We start from the raw sequence: 22321 nt of genomic DNA on the forward strand, positions 1-22321 counted from the left end.
TTTCTTACTTTTTTTCCCACTGATTGGTAACTGAAATTAAAAAAAAAAAAGCTTTGTTAACATGAAAATAAATGCCAGAGCTTTCAAAATGGAGTTTTAGGTCTTTGGCTGGCAATTTGAAAGTAAATATTTTTCAATATGAAAACATCTACTGTATGTTCACTAACATCAATACTATTTTATTTACAGAACTGATACTGCAGTAGAATCATGCATTTAGATTTTATATGGATTTAGTTAATGCATTACTTTTTTTTATATTCATGGATATTGGAACTAAATTTGGTATCACTGGAATATTTCAGGGTAGATTCTTAGACTTTCCTTCTCAAGTATATTATTTATTCTTAGTAGTAAGAATAACATGACAGTATTGGAAGGTGTTAACCTTATTTAAAACATCGTTTTCTATTAACAGAAACAACACTACACACCCTTTCTGACACAGCCTCTTGTCAGTTTTGGATTACCAGTTTGTAGAACTGGCTGCTAGTTTGGTAGGAAACAGCTTTGGAGTTGCTAGATAATACAAATTTTCTTTATTGCCTGTTGTATTCATAAATGAAGTTATTTAGGATTAGTAAATTCGGCATCTATTTGGCATTTCTTCTCCCAAGGTACAGCAACATTGCAGCTTAGAATATTTGCACACAAGTTTATTCAGGACTGGGTTAAATAGCAACTTTGTTTACAAAAATACTACCCCTCTCTGATCAAGGGACACGCCAAGTCAGTAGTGTATCTGAGTCTTCGATGTTGACCTTAATGAGCCTTCAAAATTAATCCAGGAAGCATATGGTATTTTTGTTCTTTTAAATAGCCTTTTTGCAGCACTCCTCCACACAAAATGTTCCCACACTTACAGGTAATACAGCCTTAAAAATTAGTTCTTAAAAGTACAGTTAATACCATGGTGGCAAATGGAGTGGGGAAGAGGGAATTGCTAGGCTAGGATTAAGGACCTTTTCTTTGTTCTTGTCTTTACCACTATATTGCTATAGGAAGTTACTTATCCATCCTATTTGGTCTCCCTCTAAATCTTCTACATGGCTTTTTTTTTTTTTTTTCCTATAGCACCTAGCATTGTGGTCTTATAACTTCAGCAAGAACTGGCAAATTATGTGGTACCTTCTCTCCTTGGATCCACAAACCCATTCAAAAGAATATTATGCTTGCCATGGTCACTGGTACCAGAATGGAGACACAGGTAGTAAAAGATGTGTTAGCTTCTGAGGTGTTTCTCATGGTCTGCTGGTGTCCATATGTAGCACCATTTATAGTTTTCAATGCAACACATCTATTTCATGGAACAGCACATTGCAATGAATTTTCCAGGAGAAAGTAGTTATGTTTAACTGCTGCAATCTGTACATTTGAATTCATGGTGCAATGTTCTTTATATGCTCAAAGAGGAAGTCCCAGCTTCGCTGCTACAAAAAAATTGCCATGCTACAAAAAACAAGTTCTTGCCTCTGGAAACAATGTACTAGAAACATGAATTCTAGTTTATCTACTTATTATATTTTGGCCTGTTTGTTTTCACTTCTCTTAATTTGATTTCATTTAACCTTTATTTTCATCTGATAAAAATTCTAAAAAGCTTCAGAACTGATATTCAATCCTCTGGGAGAGAGAACTAACCCTGAGGGGTGCAAGTTCTTCTTTTGGAAGGCACAATCTTCTTTGTGACACTGATATAAGACTATTGGAAGTGAGCTGAATAGATAAAGAATAGTCTGCATTGTGGTAAGTAGACTGTCATTCTGCTGGCAGCTCTGCAAAGTATCGCATGTCAAAGCTTCCACACTGAGCTAATACTAATTTCAATGTCCCATATGCACTCACTGTGTGTAGGGTGGATGTATATGTACAAGGGGAAATGAAAACATTGGAGAAGGAGATTAAATGAATGCAACTTTTGGCTTTTTCTTTGCAATAAAAAACCCCTTGTAATAACAGGATGTAGTCACAGTCTCTGCTTTCCTTAGTTTCTTTTTCTTTTTTTTATTAAGTTGCCAATGAGTAACTAAAAATTGACAGAAAATGTTCAGTTTTTTCATATGTTTTAAGAAGAAATCAGGGAAAAGTGCTCCTAAATATCAGTCTCAAAAAAATTAGTGTTGTTTTTTGGGTGATGGCAACTAATGTAAATATTTTCTGATTATTGTAGTTTCTTTATTTTCTCTTATCAAAAAGAAATAATAGTTTTATTATGTATATTGTCACTACAAACAGCAAGGATGAACTCATAGATAAAATTCAAACAAAAAGAAAAGTCTAAATATGCAATAGTTGTGACTGATTACAAGTTGGTAAAAATTTTACTCTTCTTTTTAAAGTATGTGCAATTTGAATATTTTGTATGTGAAACACACATGGCTGTTGTGGTGAGGATCTGAGAGATGTGTGGCACTGCTGCTGTGGTGTGCATCCCATTTCCCAGAGGATGGAAGGTCCTTGTAAGCCTCACTTACAGCTAAAACTTTGCCCTTGTACAATGTCTGGCTTCAGTGCATGTGAAGATATGTGTGCACCCCCCACATGCTTTGCAGATTTTAAAATCCTAGGATTAATTAAAAAAAAAATTCTCTTTAGAAGTTATATCTGAGATCGAAGTTTTTTTTTCTGAAGCAATGCAGTATGGCTGATTTATTTTTAAACCCTTAAATTGCTGGGGGAAAAAACTTAACAAAACCAAGTACAGCCAGAATAAATTTATATAGTCTGTATTTCTAATTTTACCATTTACCTTAAAGGAAATAGTTTGAAGAGAACAAGTACCTGGGCTCCAACACATAAAATATGTAACTTTATTTATTATTTTTAGATTGCATGAAACTCAAATGGTGCAATGGTGACCTTTGACAAAAAATCGGCCTGATTCTTCTCTCCATGTCATGATGAAAAATCTGTGTATTGGTTTTGTTCCTTTTATTAGCTGTATAATGAAGCATGATTTATTTCCTTTTTAAAATTTTTAATCTAAAAACAATTAAAAATCTAAAAATCTAAAAATTTTAAACAATCTAAAAGCAATTCTCCCAAGTGAGTAAAACTTGTTTTTCCCTTTTTCTACTAAAATCTTATAGACCACAGAATCACAGAATGGTTCATTTTGGAAAGGACTAAATTTAACCATCTGATGCAACCTCCCTGCCTCAAGAAGAGTCATCATAAAGGATATGGCACTGAATTGTGTCCAGACAATTCTTAAATATCTTCACTGAGGGAGATCCCACAACCTCCCTGGGTAATCTGTTACAGTGCATAGCCACTAGCAGTGCAAAGAACTTCTTCCTCATATTCATACTGGGTTATAGCAAGGGCAAAAACAAAAGCAAATACAGTGGTATCTAATACATTTCTAGCATTTTCAGACATTGCTCTCTCATCACTTGCTGATTCTTGTTTGCATTATTCTGATACCTGAACCTCCTTATACCAAATTATTTGAGTCCTGATCAATATCAGGTTGTGATTATCCTTTGACAAACCAGCTGCTGGATCAGGCATTGGGGTTACCGGGTTACAGAGACTCTATTACTGGTGTCAGCATACTATGAATTATTCAGGGTGTTAAAACTGGCCAACAGCATGTTTATACTTAGTTTTGTGTTAATACTGTCTACTAGCACTGGTGGATTTTTTCTCTGACTTGTGCTCATTCTTTAAAATTAGGTTCATCAGTCATAGCATAGATCAGCATTTTTATCAGGCCAAACAAGTAATTTTCTGCTCTCCCCTGCATGGCAGACTTCTCACAGTCCCTATCTGCATGTTCTGCTTATTTAAACTGAAATTGAGCTGCTTTGGATAGAAAGAATAAAACTGGGCATTCTTTCTCCACTTTTTCATACCTCTAATTTCCTTACCTCATTCTGTTTTTTTTTTTTTTTCTCCCTGAAATTTGCCTTCCACTAAAGCTAAAGCAGCTTCTAGGTTTTGGGTTTCAGGTTACAGCATTAATGAACTGTCTCAGATGAGAAGGGCCTAAGGAACAGCCTTGTTGTGCTTCATACCTGTCTCTGAGGTTCCCCTACGGCTGCTCTTGACTATGCAGGTAAAATTTAACACCTGGCAAATAATATATCCATGTGAAGGGGGAAATATTGGTAGGTCACTCTGCTTACTCCCATGGATGCAAAATCAAATCTGGGTTGTTCTTAACCTCTTCTCCTTTTCTGACGGAATAAAAGTTTTTCAAGCCCATTATACAAGTTTTGATTCAGCCTTTTAACTATTGAATTAAAGCTTAAGAGCCTGCCAAGGGAGGCGGGGAAGACAGATTGGAGAGGGAGGAGGTGAGAGGTGGGAGAGGGGGAAGCGGAGAGAGGAGTGTGGGAAGTCTTAAAGCCAAGAAATTTGAAGAAATGGGGTGGGGGGCAGTGGCGGGGGGTGGGAGGGGGGGAAGTGAACGAAGTAAGAGTTATTTTCAGATAATTTTCTCTGTAGTTGTGATAATTTTCAATTAGAAACTATTTTTTGGTATACATGGGAGAGAAATAGTTAATGAGCTATTGTCTCTGCCCCCAGCCCATCATCTCTAAGGTCCCTGAAACACTGAAAGGATCTTTTCAAAATTGTGGTAGCATTGTAGGATATGTTTGATTGGAGCATACCCTCCTTCTACAGGCAAAATTCATTGCTCTTGGCAACATCTGTCCTCCAGCATCATCTCTGATAACCCACCTGAAGCTTAGTGATAACCTGACACAACATATGTATTCTTGTGTCATCTCATGTGAAGCCACATTCATTCCTGCTGAGTGATTTTCTGGAGACTTGTGCTAGAGGTCCAATTCTTCTCTCTAATATTAGATGTAAAATAATTTCTTAATGTGTTTGGTAGGCAAAGGCTGGCAAGAATAATTCTGGCTCTCACTTTTCTGCACAAACCTTATCAATATTTTCCATATCTGTTTTATTTGGATGTTAAATAAGTGAAAAGCTGAAGGTTTCTTTGTAACTCTTGAGTAGGCTCATTTGCTGGAGTCACTGGGAGCATTGGCAAGCTATAAAGCCCAGACAATGATCCTGCCCACTCTATTAAATTGAGTCTAAATATTGCTCTTTATCAGGGTCCTATAGTACCTGAGATCACAAATTATTTTATACACATAGTGGAATGTTTTACATTTCCACAGAAACAGACTGCTGACTGCAAGAAGGTAGATAAGTCAGAGCTAGGATGTTGCATACTATTTTAGTGCAGGAAATGAAAACACTTCAATTAAACCATTCAATTAAACTAAAGAAAGAACATAAGTGGGTGGAATAGAGTTGCTTCTATTTGGCATGGTACATGGGATAATACCTCTGCTACTGACGTTTGAAGGAATTTTAAAGACTAGGAATGGACATAATTTTCAATGATGTATGGCTTTTTTCTGGATGAACGATAATCTACAGACAGGGTTTTCAAGTTTTTTTTAAGGAAAAAACATTAGATTTGAGCTTTCTGGTTTGAAATGTGGAGAATTTTACATTGTTATTGCTGTTTAAAAAAAACTTGGTGATGTTTGATAGCAGAGCACAAGAAAAGCAAATCAGTCAAGTTTGTTTCTTTACAGAAATTTAGAGTCCTAGGAGCTAAATTTAACTAATAGGACTTCACTCTGTAAAGGTACTAGGGGAAAGAAATCAGACCTTTTCAGAAAGATGATGTTGGATGAAAGAAAACTCTCTGCCAAGGGCTTATGGGAAATCAGCTCCTCAAATATAACACTATTCTTTAATGTAGTCACAAATTGTAGTAGAACTGGAAACCATAATTTGCAGTGAAATAGGTCCTTCCTAGAAGAAAATATATTTTCCTACCACTGCACTTATGTGCTACTTTTCTTCCAGTTTGTACTGGAAGTCATAGTCTTAAAAGAGAGAACTTTTGTGAGAATGTGTCATTTAGGATGTGCAAGAGCTCCTATGCAAGATATATGCAGCCTTCTCTAGTTCCCCTCACCAATTTTGTTGTATTAAATGAAACTTTTCATTATTGTAAGCCTGAGGAAATGATGATCAGCCTCACAAAAGTTCAGTGTTTAATTAATTAATTGTATTCCTGTGATGGCAAACATGTTGCACTCTCCTGCTTTTCCTCCAATGGAGTTGCTTTTCATATTGTGCAATATGTATTTTATTAAATGTTTTCAAATTAGAGCTATCACCAATTTTCAATTTACAGGAATCCCCTACTGAAATCTAATACATCTATCAAAAAAGATATACAGTTGATCAATAAATTTTATAATAAAACAGGCAATTTTTTTTTTAATGAACCTTCTGGACATCTGCTCGGAGTTTCACAAGGCATAGGTTTTTGACTGAATGAAAATGTTCCATGTAAATCCTTATGAAATGGACCTTGCTCCTTTCATCATGTAGATTTTAGCCCCATAGTGCTTGTGCTCAACACTGTAAAGAAAGGAAGGATAAAGATAGCAAAAAAATTTCTTGGTTAACTCTCCTGATGTTCCTCTAATCAATAACCCTGTTTTGCTGACCTGTTTTAGAGTAGACAATTGAAGTCTTTTTGCTGCCTGCTTAATGTCTTCTAGTTCCCATCTCCTTTTTTAAGAGTAGCAGGGGCTGTAGGAGATAATTCTTCTGTATATGTCAATACAGCTAATAATGGGTTGCATCTTCTATATGTCTAATGACTACTGGATAATTTGACTTTTAGTAAACAGGGTTCTTGTGAAAGGAAATTAAGTTACTGCCTTTACCTTGTCATCCACTATTACATATAAAAATCTCCCATAATGTGAAACTTAAAAATTGTCCCTGCAACTTACTTGTGGTTGGGTGTGGTGGGACCTCTGCATTTCTCCTCCACCATGTATTTAAGTTAATAATTTGCAGTAAAGACCTTAAACAAGAAGCAAGACTGTGGAAGCAAGACTAGCTTGGTTTGGGCAAGCTGAAATGTGTGAAAGTATTGAAACTTTTAAGGAATCCATTGTTTATAAATCAGGGTACTATTGAGTTTTTGGTAAAATGAGTTTCTTAAGGCCTAAATTCACAAAATAGCCAAACTTCTTTCATTCCCAGGAATTAGGAGGCACTCTAAGTATATTATTGCTATACACATTTTTGTACTAATTTCTGGTTCTGTAAGCTCTTTTCAATACAAGTAGATAATGTCAGCAAATAATGAAACATGGTGGAAACACCTTTCTGTTTTATAATGACAGCTTTGGAAGGATGTGTTTAGATGAAAAAAAAACCCAGCCAACCCCAACCACCACCAAACAACCCTTTATACGACCAGTATAAAGGTATCAGGCACAGGGATAAGGGAGGGGAACATAACAGATTTTAAAACTGAATAAATTTATTTCAATTCAGAATACGGTTACATATATGATTAGCAGTGGTCCACAAAGAAATAGCCATGGAAAAAAAATCCAACACAATCCTGGCTGTTAAAGGAAACATAGTCAAAAGTACTTGAACATACACAAAAACAATAACATATCTTAAAAGCTCTTTATCTTGTTTCACAGCACTATGATGGACTGAGCAGAGCTGCGAAAATAATAATAATGAGAAAAGTGAATAGCAGTCTGCTCTTTGAAATGGAAAATGTTTTCTCTGAGATTCTCATCCCTCTCCAGCACAGGAGGTGCAGTGAGTCTGTGGCACCTCTTGCAATGTAGCTGCAGAGACTGAATCTCCCTGGCACTGCTCCTCACGTGGACAAATTTCTACAGTATTGAGTGCTTGGAAGCACAAATGAATGAAAATAAAAAAAGAGGGAGGAATTTTACGCAAACATATTTGAGAGACTTTACTTCTGTATGGGCTATATAGTTAGGCCATCACATAATGATAACTTTCCCAGAAAGTGACACTTTGGTCATGTGAAATAAGTTGGTGCACGTCCTAATGGTTCAAGGTACAGTGTGGATTTAACATTTCTTTTTTTTTTTTTCTGACCCAACCAGCTTACAGAAGTATGAAATACATTTAAGATAGGGAAACAGTGAGTACTCAGGCATGGTCATTTCTCTTTGAACATTAAAGTTTCCACTCTTGACCAGCGGCAGGTGAAGAGACTCAATTTATAGCCTATCTGGTGAGATCCATCAATCCTGTGACAATCTGAAATGGATTGTGAACAGCTGGTTACAGTCTCTGCTAACAGACAAGCCTTGTACTGAGTGTATATGCTGGGTGTGCATCATACAATGCACTAGAGGCAAGAGTAGGTTAACAATATGTGTGCCTTTATGACAATAGCTTACTGATTTCACAATTTAAAAGTTTATATTTTTGAAGATAAAAGGGAATATAAGAACTGTAAACTTTTTTGTTGAATAGCACAAAGTTTGAAAGTGGGTTCTTTGCAATCCGAATCACATCAAATTACACATTACTTTTGCTCAGAATTACAAGTTTGTCTCAATTTCGTAGTAATAGTAATTTTTAATAGAATATATGCAACACATCAGAATAATTCTGGTTATATAAGAGTACACTAAGATTGTGCATTAAGATGTTAACCTCTTCATTCCCAAAACAAAGAACAACTTAGGCATTAGTCAAATCCTTGAAAGGAATTCAAATAATAAACCTGATTTTTTGTTTTGCTATTTCTTAGAAGTATAATAATATTGCAAATTATTTATGTTCACTAAAAAATCCCAAACAGAGAGATGAGTTCTAATTCTTGTATTCTACATATCAGGAGGTATTATATATGATACAAATCCTCATGATTACTGGGTTATACAGAAGTGTTATCTAAAATTAGATGGTTTGAAGTGTCATTCTGAATGGAAATATTTGTATTGGTATTGATGGTGATATTGCAAAACACTGGTGATGGAGTATAAAAAACACGTGGGGAGGATGAAATATAGAAAACACAAGAAATTCTTGGTTCTTTCCAAAAAATCCAGAAATACCTCTTGTAAGTTCTGAGGCAAGTTTGAGTCTTTTATGCTAATTATGCACTGAATTACTCCATTTATCTGTCTAAGAAGCTCTCATCTACTTAGGTTTATAGTTAATTTTGGTGGCTTACCTATGAACTAACAGTTTAATTTCTTTAGCAGCATTCGTTCATCACATGAAGCCTAACAACATGGGTCCTTTTGAGTATCAATTGTCTGATAATTGATGGAAACCAGAGCCAAGAGGTTTCTGAAGAGAAACTTTTAGATCTGCTTCTCCCCTCTCCTGGCGATCAAATCTGGTGCATGTAAGCAGAAGTAGACTTGCTTCTTCACTTTTTTGCATCACTCTGGACCGTAGGTAGAAAGGGATATATTGATATGTAATCTGGACAAAAAGGAAATGGGGTTTCTCCACTGCCTGAGCTGCACACATATCTCATAGGTCAGTGAAGCACATGGGAAAACACCTTGGTCTTCAGAAAAAGGATAGGAACAAGCTTGAGCCTTTTGTTGTCAGCAACTAGGTTTTTTGCTTATTTATTTTTGGGGGGGTTTTGTTTGGTTTTGGTCAGTTTTGTTAGTTTGTTTTGAGGTGAGCTGTATATTTTTGTAATCTCTAGATTACAAAAATCTGTTGGGAATACTCAATATAAAACAACTCATACTGTTGGGTGCTCTGCATAAAGTTCTGCAGTGCAGGTCAGAAAAGGGAAGATATATATGGGCCTTATTTCATTGTTTGGATTTCCATCTGCACATACAGCATGAGTGGGTGTAAATCATCACAAATTCTGGTTTGGTGCACAGTCTTGGAAAATCTATAGCTTTGTAAAAGAAACCTGAAAGTTGACAAGCTTTCTGGCACTTCCTGGGGAAAAATCAAACACAATAAAGATATTTCAGAAGAGAGTAAAATATGATAGAATAATCATCTTCTCTTCTAGTGGCTGTTTATATTTTCTCTTAATAACTGAAGTGATCTGTATTTATTTTGGGTCAAATTCCTTATATGTGAACTAGGATGATGCAGCTGCTCATCAGCCACTGCTTTCATACAGAATGCTAGGAACAAGCCAAAATGAATGGTAGCCTAAACTCCTTTATTGTGCAACCTATGAATCCAGAGTAGGAAAAAACTATTTATTGGTACAGTGAGTTTCACCTCTGGGCTTATTCTTTGGTTTAGATTAGGAATGGACAAGTTTGTTGGTCCCTATCCACCTACAGAAAGATGAATGTTTGAGGTGGAGAAGTATTAGCACATTAGTAAATTTTTATTAGTCTTGCCAAAGTTAAATTTCCCCTATAGATCCTCGACAGACATTTGTTACTACAGCAAGCACCACATAACTTTGCACTTTTAAATTTCTGCTCCAGAGTACTCCAGATGTGAATGATTGTACATACTGCTTTTGTGCAATAACATGAACTCTATTCTAGACTTGTCTTTAGGGAAATAAGATTTAATTGAAGAAAACCCTGCAGGACTGTGCACCTATGTTTTAAGGTCTTTTTGTTTGTGTGACAGATTGCACAATTTTGTACAAGTGTGGATCTGATTAATTTTATTAGCCTCTCCTTTTCATCAAGGTCAGATTCAAAACAGCTGAGAGATCCCAGTGATACGGGAGAAATAATCCTCTGAAAATTCTTAATATAAAGTGGCTTTCATAGTGTGACCTGAAATCCCAGCAAACATCTAAGGGACATATTTTTAAATTTAAGTACTGTTTTTCTCTTGAATTTCATGAATGGAGAATGACAGCAAGAGAAAATGACAGGCTAACTGCTGTTTGTCTTTTCTTTTTTCAATTTCTCTTCTGTACTAACTTGGACTTCTTTCTCTCTCTCTTTTTCTCCCTTTTTTTTTTTTTTTTTTTAATTGCATTATCTTTTTTGTTTGGCTGTAACAGCTGTACCACACTGCCGTTTTTCCTTCAGGACCATTTTAGAAATTGGGGAATATTGTATGCATAAGTAGATACTGAAAATTATGTGATTAGGTGATTAATGACCATTCTTCACCTCAAGGCAAAATTCTGATTATTAAATCCATCTCTTCAGCATGTAGCTTCTGAAACTCAAATCCATTCCAGCCTACTTTTTCAGAAGAGAAATTTTGTAAGAAATTTCATCTTCTCGGCATATCTGGGAATAAGCAAGATATTCTGTTCTGAGAAATACTCACCAAAATGTTTGATTCCTTCTAGCCTTTATAAAGTAAGTATTCCAAGACTTTGTATTTGTGAAAATACACTGGGCTATGAACAAATGGCAGAAAAGTATATGAGCTGGTGCACAACACACATAATTCTATTCCAAAGAGGAGTACTTGAGTTTGTGGCAAAAGTTACTCAGCATTGCCTAAAGGAATGAAAAATTTTCAGGTGAAGGAGTTAGCACAGCTTCACCACAGACTTACCTGTTCCTGGATAGTTAAAGAGCTAAAATGGGAAACTACATTCAGGCTTTCTAAGGCAAAAAGAATGTGTGAAATCCCCTGTCTCACTTTTTTCTGTTGTAATAAGAATGTCTATTCACATCCTTCAAAATAATCTGCCACCTGCCATACCCATACTTTGCAAAGCAGAAGAAAGGCTTTGTGAAACAAGCAGGGAAAAAAGAGTAATCTCTTTGGTGGCAGCAATGACAGCTAATTTGGAAAGGCATAGCATCTGTTTGATGCATCCTGCAATTTAGCAATGAATTGGATGGCACCACCCAGAGGGCACAGTCTACATGAGTTTTGTAATGGGTACAATCTACATGAGTTCTGTAATTCTAGTTTGTAAATCTTCCACTGATCCAAAGCAAGTCTTACTGCAAACACTGAAATAAAACCCTTTAGATATTTTTCAAGGCTCCCAACTTTTATCATTTTATTCCAGTTCTTCTCTACTTTCACTTCTTTTGTTGTAAAGATAATCACAGATCAACATGTAATCTCTCTTTGTGGTAATTAAGAAACAAACCTAATGTGCCATAGATTGCTTTAATATTCAGTGTTCTTATGTGGGGTAGAAAGGTTCACTGCAGTTATTTAGTATTCAGCAATCAATTATATTCTTAAATGTTATTACTTCATGGCCTCTAATACTTAACAATTTTTAAAAAATTCATAATTTTTTTCTGCATTTATTGGACTCTAATTTAAAAAAAAAAAAAAAAAAAAAAAGAACTGAGGGGAAATTGCTGGATTGCTTCCCATTGCAATGGCAAGGGAAAATATACCCAATCCCCACCACTACAGTAGGAAGGGCTAGATGATGTATTTATAAACTACTGAATGGGGCTGCCTAGGTTCATTGACCCCAGTCTGGCTGGTGCTAAATGTACAGAAATAAACCCATCCCCAAAAGATTGCAATCAAGGGATAAAACAAGAAACAGATGGCTGGTCTTGCAAGGGGAGCGTTAAAAATAAGAGGAAATTGACTGGCACAGTGTGCAGTGGTCTTGGCACACCAGCTGCTTAACCGTGGACAATTTTTTTTCAAGCATCATGGCAGAGGAGAATTTTTAAGGTTACTTTTGAAACATGAAAATTAAATTGTTATTTTCCAGCCCCATGTTCTGACAGACAGTGAGAGTGAAAGCATAAGGGAAGTGTCTGCCACTGGTCAGTTGGAGGTTTTGTCATCTCAATGGAGTTCAAATAGAGATAACTGTGACAGTGTGGGAGTACACACTGGATATTGCAGCAGGTTAAAGAAGGGGGAACTAAATGGACTGCAAGAAAGATGATATGGAAGCTTTGGGAGAGTGACAGGTCTCTGCAAGATTTACATAGGTGTAATTGGCTTCAGTGTTTGCCTGGCTTTGGTTAGAAAAGTCAAGATGGAAGGGAATGAAACTGGTAAGGCTATCCTCTGTCAAGAAGGATAAAAAATTCTGCTGTTAATCTGCTGAGCTGTGGTGTATATTTAATTGAAATGTATAAACTACTGCAAAGTGGATGTCACAGAAGCATCATTGTACCTTTGTAGTCAAACAAATGTCATCTTCAATGTTCCATAGCACCACAAGATCATATGAAGGCAAGTACACTAAAGGAAAGTGACTAACCTATTTTTAAATTTAACCTCTTTGTATTCAACTTAAAAAAAATATTAATCCTCTTCTGCTTAACTAGTCTTTTTTTTTTTTTTTTTTTTTTTTTTGTCTGTGCCTGTGTGGAGATTCTCTAAACTGTTTGGTCGTTTTGCTTTGCTTCAGAGCTTTGTCTCTGGGAAGGAACTAGCTAGCTGCTTGTTCTTCCAGAAGAGGAACAGGAAGATGTCAGCTTGAGAAAAGTGGGTCAGGTAGCTTGAATTATTTTTTAAAATTATAATCTCCTTTTTACTTCAGTTCTCCTACGTCCAGTAGGTGTTGCAGTAGGTTTTAGTTGTAAACTGGCTTATTTCAGTCAGTGCTGTACAGACTTAATTCTCAGTGGAAAAAGAAAGGGGGGGAAATAAAAAGGTCTTCAGAAGTCTGAATTACCCAGATCTCTCCTAATTGGTGAAAGACAATGCTGAGTATGGATGGCAGATGTTTCCTTAATTAATATCCTACTGGGTTAATCAGCAGAACCTTGGGAGCTGCTATGAGACTTTTTGATATGTTCAAATATGAATCCAAGCCTTGATCCACAGACTTTAAACTCATAACTGCTTTAGCTATCTGTCTATGTGATACTTGAAAATAATAGTCTTCAGTCAGAATTTGTCTTCTGTGTAACCTAATTCTGTGAACATTTTGATGACATTTGTGTTCAAAATTTGCAGTAAATCTTGCATGTAAATTGAGCTCCTCTCTAAATTTGAGATTTCTTACAGGTTTTAAAAAAATTACTTATTCACAGTTCAGAATGCTTGCCTTTCAATCTCCTTAGAACTCAGTACTCTATTTTTAATTTTGTGAAGTCTGTGTTTTACCATAAGCTGGTTTGATACACAGAAAATTTGTCATGGACCTAATGGCACTCATTAGAACCGCATGTGCTCTCACTGAAAATAGAGCTAAGTCAGGAGGAGAAATTGGAGTCTCTCTAAGTTTTACAAGCTGAAACTTGGAAAAAGACTATTGTCTGTATAATTTTTTTGTTTTCATATAAGTCTCCCTGTATTTTCTGAATGCTAAAAATTTGAACTTTTCACTAAAATAACAATTAAATGGGATGAATAAAAAATTTTCCATTTCTCCTTCTGAATATATTTTGCAAATACCCACCTCATAAAAATTCAAATTTTAATCTGGAAAATGGTGAAAGAACGTCTCCACAAGATCTAGTTATAATCTTCCTTACAGAACTGCATAGGGAGAGGAGTAGGGGAGGACAGTGAGCAAAAAAGTGCAAAAATATTGGTTTTGTACTCTCGTTAGCAGCATCTTCCCACTGCAGCGAAACACCTGTGAGCTTGGTGGGCTTGTTTAGAGGCTTGGACTAATCTCTTTTTTTTCTTTATGTTCAACTATACTTTCCTAATCAGATCCTTGGCCTCTCTGTTGAAAGTTTCTTAAATACTGTAGTATGTGTGATACAATCATGTGAAAAAACAGAATTTATCTCTCCTCTAGGTCCTTGATTCTTCCTGGAGTAACCTTACACCTAACTAACTAAACTCTCTGGAGAGGAGCTGGGCAAAAAGGGGATGTCACAGCAGGGGAATAAAAAGGAGTAGTGGAGAACCGTTTTATTGAATAGTTCAGACTCATTTTACCTGACATGGAGGGTTTGAATAATGGATCTATGGAGTTCTTTTCTTTCATTGTTTTCTTTTGATGGGTTTTTCAGTTGTTTTATAGTTTTTGGGTTGAGTTTTTTTTGTTTGTTTGGGGTTTTTTTGGAGTTTGTTTCTTGTTGTTATTGTTGTTGTTGTCTTTGGTTTGATTTGGTTTGGTTTTTCATTTGCCCCCCCTTTTCTTTTTTTTTTTTTTGTAATCTGCAGCAATATTTTCCATGGAGTGAGCCTCCACCAAAAAAGAAGAGTATGAACCTCAGCTTCCCTTCTGAATCTCATAATTTCTGTCTTGGAAACTTTGGCAACTAAAAAGTAGAGGCAAAACTTGCTCTCACTGAGTAGGATGCAGAAATAAATGTTATACTAACCAAAAGGGTGTTTTTGGAAGGACATGCCACCTACAATAATAAGGAAGAATATTGGTTCTCACTGGTTTGCCTTAATATTTTAAGCTGTTCTTTGCTCTTTTTCTCACTAGCTCACATCCCACTAGCTGTTTACAGTTATTTCACACATCTTATGCCAGCCTTATGCCATTCATTCTGTTGAGACCTGCTTGAAATCTCCTCAAAAATTTACTGCTATGGATTTTTAAAAAAAAAATCCTTAGCTCCTGCCCATCAAAACTGATTCTGCTACAGGGAAAAAAAAAATTACATCATTTAGTATATAAATCATGTCAATGATTATGCAAGATCTTGGTACTACTCTTGTTCCCTCTGTTCCGCCTATCTGTCAACAACAGTGAAGTTTCTAAAATTTTCTTGTAGCACTTAGTTTGGGACTACAGACCTGGTACTTCTTTGATTTTAAGTCACATTTATTTTCCAATATGCTCCTGTACAGGCAGTGATTTAAAGTCACATTTATTCTGCAATATGCCCCCTGTATAAGCAGTAACTCCTGAGATGAAGGTACATTCTAGGTCTTTCCTTCCCTCTGTCATGTTTAATAAATACACATCTCATCTCCCAAAGAGAGAAGCTGTCATCTTCCATTTAAGGGAGCATGACTGAAGGCATTGTTTAGCACTTATATCTGCGCATGCAGGGCAGGGCATCTTTTTATGTACACATATATATATATATACTGCGTCATTTGAGGTAGGATGGGGTAGAATCTTCAGTACAGTAACTAATGAAGAAATAAATTGAATGTTTTACAGCTCTCAAGTAAACCAGAAATATTTTCTCCAACTGGCTTGAAAAGATGTAACAATTCAGCATATGATTTTAATTAATGTCCATGTAACTAAAAATGTGTTCAATTCACAATAGCATTACAAGAAACATATTGACATCTAATTAAGGATCATAGAATTTGCTGCAGAGAAATTGTAGTGCATCTGTTCAACGAGACACAATCAGGGAGAATGCTAAATTGCAAAATATAATGAAAATGTGAACCAATACACAAATGAGGCCATTAAATACATCAGTGTGAAACAAAATGGTGATATTAAAGAGAAGAGCTCATGCATAGGGTTTTTTAGATAACACAAAGCGATATTGTTTTGTAAGGGATTTTTTCTTATTATTTACTTGTGAATAGCAGGATTTCAGCTGCTGGGATCTCTTAATGGGAACTGCTATTTCCAAGTTAACATGAAAATACTTGATGTTTTGCTGACAATTGACAAAATAATTCTCATGACTTCTCATAATAAATGCTTAATTTATTGCATTATTTTGTCAGTTCTTGTGCGAAAGTCTTTTCTCCTAAATACTAATTTTACCTTAGCAAGCTGATTTCACCATTATTACACTATACTCTTCACAGGGAAAATAAGATTGCAATCATAACATTAAAAAAGCTAAAAATTATCTACGTATTTCGACAAGACTCACAATAGTCAAGAATGATACTGAACTCAACTGATACAGCAGTGAACATTTCTATTTGGAAAAGGAGTTAAAGCACTACAGTTTAAAATGTCTTTTAATGTCCAGTTTCAATAGTCCTTTTTTCTTTGTTTTCTCTTCCCATATTCAGAGGCAAAAGTGGCTCATAGAGACATGAATCAAGATTGCAAGAAAGTAGTATCCTTTATGACTGATTTCTAACTCTACTTACATTTGGAATATTAATGGCAAACAACAGTATATAAAGAAGAATTTTTCTTAAATTCATCATCTAGGATCATTTGCTCCTGAATTCTGTGCTCATTCATCATGAACAAAATTAGAGGAACCAAACATAACCAAATGAGCTTGAGGAACCTTTTAGTGAATAAAACTGAAGACAGATCACTCCACCTTTGAATTTTGAAAATTACAAAATTGAAAAGATCATTCAGCTTACTTTTAAAAATAAAGTTTTTGTGCCTTTTTTTTTTTTTTTTTTAATCTGTTGATAAGAACTTTACATTATAGAAGGCATTGAGTCAGCTGTACATGCAGCTTGGTGACTGAGTACCTTATGCACAGTCACTATAACAAAAATATCCCCAGTTTTCACGCTAATTGAAATACAGCTCCTGAGCTGGAAAAGGATTTGAGTTGATTAAACTGTTTTTCCTCATAACCTGTTAACCTAAATAAGACAGTGATTAGACTACTGCTGACTCATGCAAGTAATTTGGATGGACATGTTATTCCCAGTTGTGTTTCAGTTAAATAATATCAGATATGTTAAAATGGTTGGAAAATTTCTCTTTCCTTTCACAGTGGGAATTACATTGAACAGTCTGACCTGTAACACAAACTTCAGTAAGTGCCTTTTTACTCTTCAGAGCAGTCTGATTAGTACACCTGCAAGAAATTCAGAACCACAGCTGATTCTCCTGGTGTCTCCATTTTCTTCTATCTCTTCCCACCTGCTGCAATATAATTTTCCTTTGTAGACTACTGCTATTCTTCAAATTCTGAAATAACTCATTAGCTACATATCCTTTAGTTAAATGTCCTTGAGGAAAAAAAAAAACATCCAGAAGATCATTTCAGAAAAAAAAAAGTGGGAGGCTCCTGATGATGTGGATTGGTAATTTAAGATTAAGAAAGTAAGCAATTTTCTTCTGAATGAGTAGTTTTGTCATTGAAGTAATAGGAGGAGGGATTTCAGGGCTTTGGCCATGAAGTGGAATATGTGATAAAATGAATAAGTGATAAAATCTTGGCTTTTAGGAGTGTATCTACTGATTCACTCTGATAAATCACCCAGTAGAAGTTGGAGAGAAATCCTGAAGTGGTTGCAGAATGTGGTCAACAACTTTCCATGTACTTGCTGAAGTCATGTCAGATCTCATTTTGGAGTCCAGCTAGGGCGGGCAAGTACCTGACATTAAGGATTTCCTGGTTTTATTGGAAAATTGTGCAAAAGTATTGTGTGTAGTGCCAAGGTTACCAGTAACCAGGGTTTGCTGACAGTTCAGCAATCAGATCATTGCTGAATATTTTCAAATACTTACATGAGACATGAGTCTCAGACATACTTACAAATGACTTTTAATAACTCTCAGACATTAGATTGACTTACTTGTCATGTGGCAAGGAGAAATATAGATGGTTTAGAAATGAAAGAGAATCTGTCTTGAGCTATTTGTTTTTTCCACAGAAAACAATGTCTAAAAATTAGAATATACCTTGAAGAAAAATAATAAATAATACTTTGTGAATAACCCTCTTTCCAGACATGAAAAAACCCTCTGGCAAATGCTTCTCTGGACAAAATACCTCCCAAAAGGGCTTTAGGAAATAGAGAAGACTGCCTATTTATTTAAAACACCAATAAGTGATTGTAACTCTAGAAAATATTTTATTTTTAAACCAAATCCTTGATCAAATCACTGCTGGATTTTGTACCTTTAAGCAGATTTTATATCCAAAGGGATATACAAGTCATGTAACTTACCATGTAGTAGCTTTCAAAGCAGAACCCAAAGACCAATCTTAACTTAGATGTACCCATTTTGGAAAATATGTTTTCCTTACAGATAATAGCTTAGCAGTATGTATTTTGCTTCAAGTGGGAAAATGAACTTAGGTTTTTTAAAATGTATTTTGCTTAGCAAGACAATCCCCTTTTCTACCATAAGGAAGTTTTCTTGATGAAAAAAAAATCAATCTGTTGTATTTAAATAAAATATTCATTTTAGCTTTTGCATTTTTAGCAAAAAAAAACCCCAATCTATAAATTTAGGTAAAAGAGAAAACCTTCAAAAGCAAAACACTTTCCAACTAAAATAGCTAAAAATTCACTAAATATTGACATAGAGAATACCTGTTATTAGGTCTTACTCTCAATTCTTCTTTTAATACTATATGCAGAAAGAAATAATATTTTTGTTGTCCTCTGTTATTACATTTACTACATCACTGATAAGTACACTCAGCTCTAAGTCTTATCAAAGGTCTCTGAGAGCAATTCCTGGAAAGCCCTGAGATTCAATTGAATCTCCTGGTCAGAAATTCATACTTTTGGGTCTGCCTTAGAGAACAGTCGTCACAAAATTGCTGCTATATGCAGATGGATCAAACCATTTTGGCTGTTGCTACAACCTTTGGGAAAGCAGGAGTAGCTCTGAGAGAGCCTCTAGACATTATGGCATTAAATGTACTTGTAATCACAGAGCCATAGAATAGCTGGGGTTGGAAAGGACTTCTCAAGATCATCTATTTCAAATCTGCTCAGAGTGAACCGGCTTGAGCAGGTTCACCCTGAGCATGTGCACAGGATCTAGTTGAGATGGGCTTTGGTTATCTCCAGAGCAGACTCCACAGTCTCTCTGAGCAGCCTGTTCCAATGGTCGATCACAGTCAAAATGAAGATACTTTTCCTCTTATTCAGACAGAACTTTTGGGTTTGTGCTCATTGGTGTTCTGCCACTGAATACCACTGAAAAGAAAGGTCTAGCTGTATCTTCTTGTCACTTGCCCTTAAGACATTTGTATGCATTCTAAAATCCCTTCTCAGGACAGGCCCAGCTCTACCTGCATGGAACAGGTGTTTCAGTTCCCTCATCATCCTCACAATCCTTCACTAGATCCTCTCTCAGATTCAGAAGAATACAGATGATTTTTATTTCAATAATTAGCTTTTTTTTTTTTTTTCCTCATTGTAATGTCAGCTGAAGACTGAGTACCTCTATCAGTTTAGGATAGGGAGGGAAGTATGCAATTGAAGGAGCAACTGACATTCTAAACATTTTACCAACTGTAAATTACTGTTTTCTAAACAATTCAAGCATCTGAACAGCATAATGCCCTGAACTTATGTATCCTGAATGCAACTGTGTTTAACTATAATTCCTGTGAATATTTAAGGCTTCACTCTATTTCTGCTTCAGAGAGGTCATTTCCAGTCTTGACACATTTTATTTTTTAACTTCTAAGAGTTGGCTTTTGGCTTTTGTTATTGCTGGGGCTGGTTTCTTTTTCCATTTTTCAGTACATTATGAGCAACATATTTTCTCATTTCTGTGTCGATTTTCAGCTGCAGGAATGTGTGTAGCCCATTTGACATAGCTCAATTTTTCTGAAAGCTGGTGGGCGAAACAAGAAAGATTTTAATGTATCAACATGTGCATGAAGCTTTAGTGGGTAAGGTTTGCAGAAATATTATTCTTGAATTATGTAACCTGTCTCTGTTTCAGGACCTTCACTTATGTTCCTGCATAATCTTCCTTTGCTCCTGGCATGTTGAGTCAATTGATTTTATGATTTCTGAACACAGAGAAAAATTGAAGTAGCAAAGATGCACTGCTAGCTGAAATGGAGAGGTACTACTCTTTCTGCAAGAAGGTAGAAATCACTGAGATTACTTCATTAAACATGAGAATGAAGGGTTGTTGTTTTAAAAATATGTCCATTTATTTTTTTCTGCAGATAGAACAGAAAGATGAAATGATGTTTCATCATTATTGATGGAACAGTACCTACTAGCTGTGAACTGACTTGAGCACTTGTTTAGGGGTATTTGATATCATGGACTGAATTGAAGATGGAAATTACTAGAAGGTAGAGTAAGGGTAAGATTTTGAATATTAGTTCAACCTTTGCTTTCACTGCCTGTTGGCATCTATTGTATCTTTCCTATGGGCAGAGAAGCATCTGTCAATGTAACTCCCACAAAAATATTTTATCATTATTTTATTTATGTTTATGGAGATTTTTATATATTAAACTCTATAGCAGTGAGAATGTAAAAAACATAGAATTGTCATTGGATTGGTGTACACTGGAACTGCACTAGATAAAGGTAAAGTGCTTAAAAATGGTGAGGAGACCTTGCTTGAAGGCACAAATGTAAATTGGATTGTAAGTGCACAAAAAAAAATCTGTGTTATGGACATTAGCAGGTAAATCACTTGTGATTTACAGGCTGAACATTAGGAAAAATATGCTTTCCTTTGATATGGAAATAATGGCTTCTGTGTATTCTTCAGGTGAAACAGAATATGTTTCTGGGCTGGTTTACAGTAAGGAGCTGTTGTAGAGGCCAGATGATGGAGTTGGAGGATTTTGCACACAAACACCGGCCTCTTGTAGCTCCATTTTACTCAGCCTTATCCTTCTGCTTCATCACTGTTCAGATGCATCAATTTCTGATACCTCTCATATTTATATTCTCCTGACAGTTTCCATGCTGTATCTAATTTACAACTCTCTTCTGTTTAAAAACTTCCAAAAAATTAGCCTTACTTGGACTGCAATACATAAAGGGAAAGTTACTCTTGTGTAAACTTACAACCTGATGAAAAAGCTCATCGTTTATAATTATCTTCGTATGTTTATCTTTACCTGCTTACTGATTTATCAAGTTAGGCAGGGCTCATCCTTCTGGCAACATTGTGAGTTTAATATCCCTCTTTTACTTTCTTTTTATCTGCCATCCCCCTGTCTCTAGCAGGCATTCACCATGTCTTTTTTATAAAGCACCAGTTCTGTGTGTCCATCGGCATCTCTCCAGGCTTCACTTTGCATATGTCAATGTGTACAGTGGGCTCAATCAATATATGGTGGATTGCTAGATATACAAGCTGAAAATCTTACAAAAATAACTTTCTGATCAGTCACAGCATTGCTGATTAAAGCAGAGCACAGGGCGTCATAATGAGGATAAGTTGATTTAGATACCAACCTGGCAACACCTTCGGGTTTCAAGTGATTTAACAATCTACCTGTGAAGAAGATGCAACAGGGAAATCAATTCCATTGAAGATCTTTTTGACAAGCAAGGGAATGTTTAGATTTTAAACAACCAAAAAAAAAAAAAAATTGCTATTAGCAGTGAATTCGCATTTTTATTAAGTATTACTCATTAAAGATACGTAAAGTGACAGATGAAAAAATGCTGATCAATCATTCAAGAAATTCTTCTTCCCAGTAGACCCTAAAAAATGTTGTCATGAATCAATCAATTCTTTTCCATCTTAACTTTGCAGATGATGTCTGAAATGTAGGAAAAGTGGGTTATAGACCTTAGGTTAGATTGGAATGATACTAATTGGAGCTCATTATGGTCTAATATAAATGCTAATCTTATAAATATTAAAGAGTCAAATCTATCTTAATGCATTACACTGAACCTATATTACCTTCAAAAACGTCAGCTTCATATCAACAGAGTGGGAACTCTAGTTGTCAAAGTTGTAGAGGAACTTTTAGAAATGAGCTGTCAATATCCATAATTAAAAGACTCTGGTCAGGCACAAAGGGAACCCATTTACAAAAGTGGTTTGGTTTTAACTTTAAGATACACTTAT

General features: G+C 35.5%; 1 long non-coding RNA gene across 3 annotated transcripts in view; it reads left to right on the forward strand.

Annotated features, from left to right (window-relative positions):
- LOC146763679 (uncharacterized) overlaps positions 1–22321 on the forward strand; it is a 131926-nt gene that overhangs the window by 27984 nt on the left and 81621 nt on the right. For all 3 annotated transcript variants that reach the window (XR_014951236.1, XR_014951238.1, XR_014951239.1), the window contains exon 1: positions 1–4060. This exon is cut by the window's left edge and continues 27984 nt beyond it. This is a non-coding gene — a long non-coding RNA (uncharacterized LOC146763679). The remainder of the gene's footprint in view (positions 4061–22321) is intronic.

The sequence above is a fragment of the Lonchura striata genome, chromosome Z (genome assembly GCF_050655825.1).
Source record: "Lonchura striata isolate lonStrDom1 chromosome Z, ASM5065582v1, whole genome shotgun sequence".
In the NCBI taxonomy this organism is placed as follows: domain Eukaryota; kingdom Metazoa; phylum Chordata; class Aves; order Passeriformes; family Estrildidae; genus Lonchura; species Lonchura striata.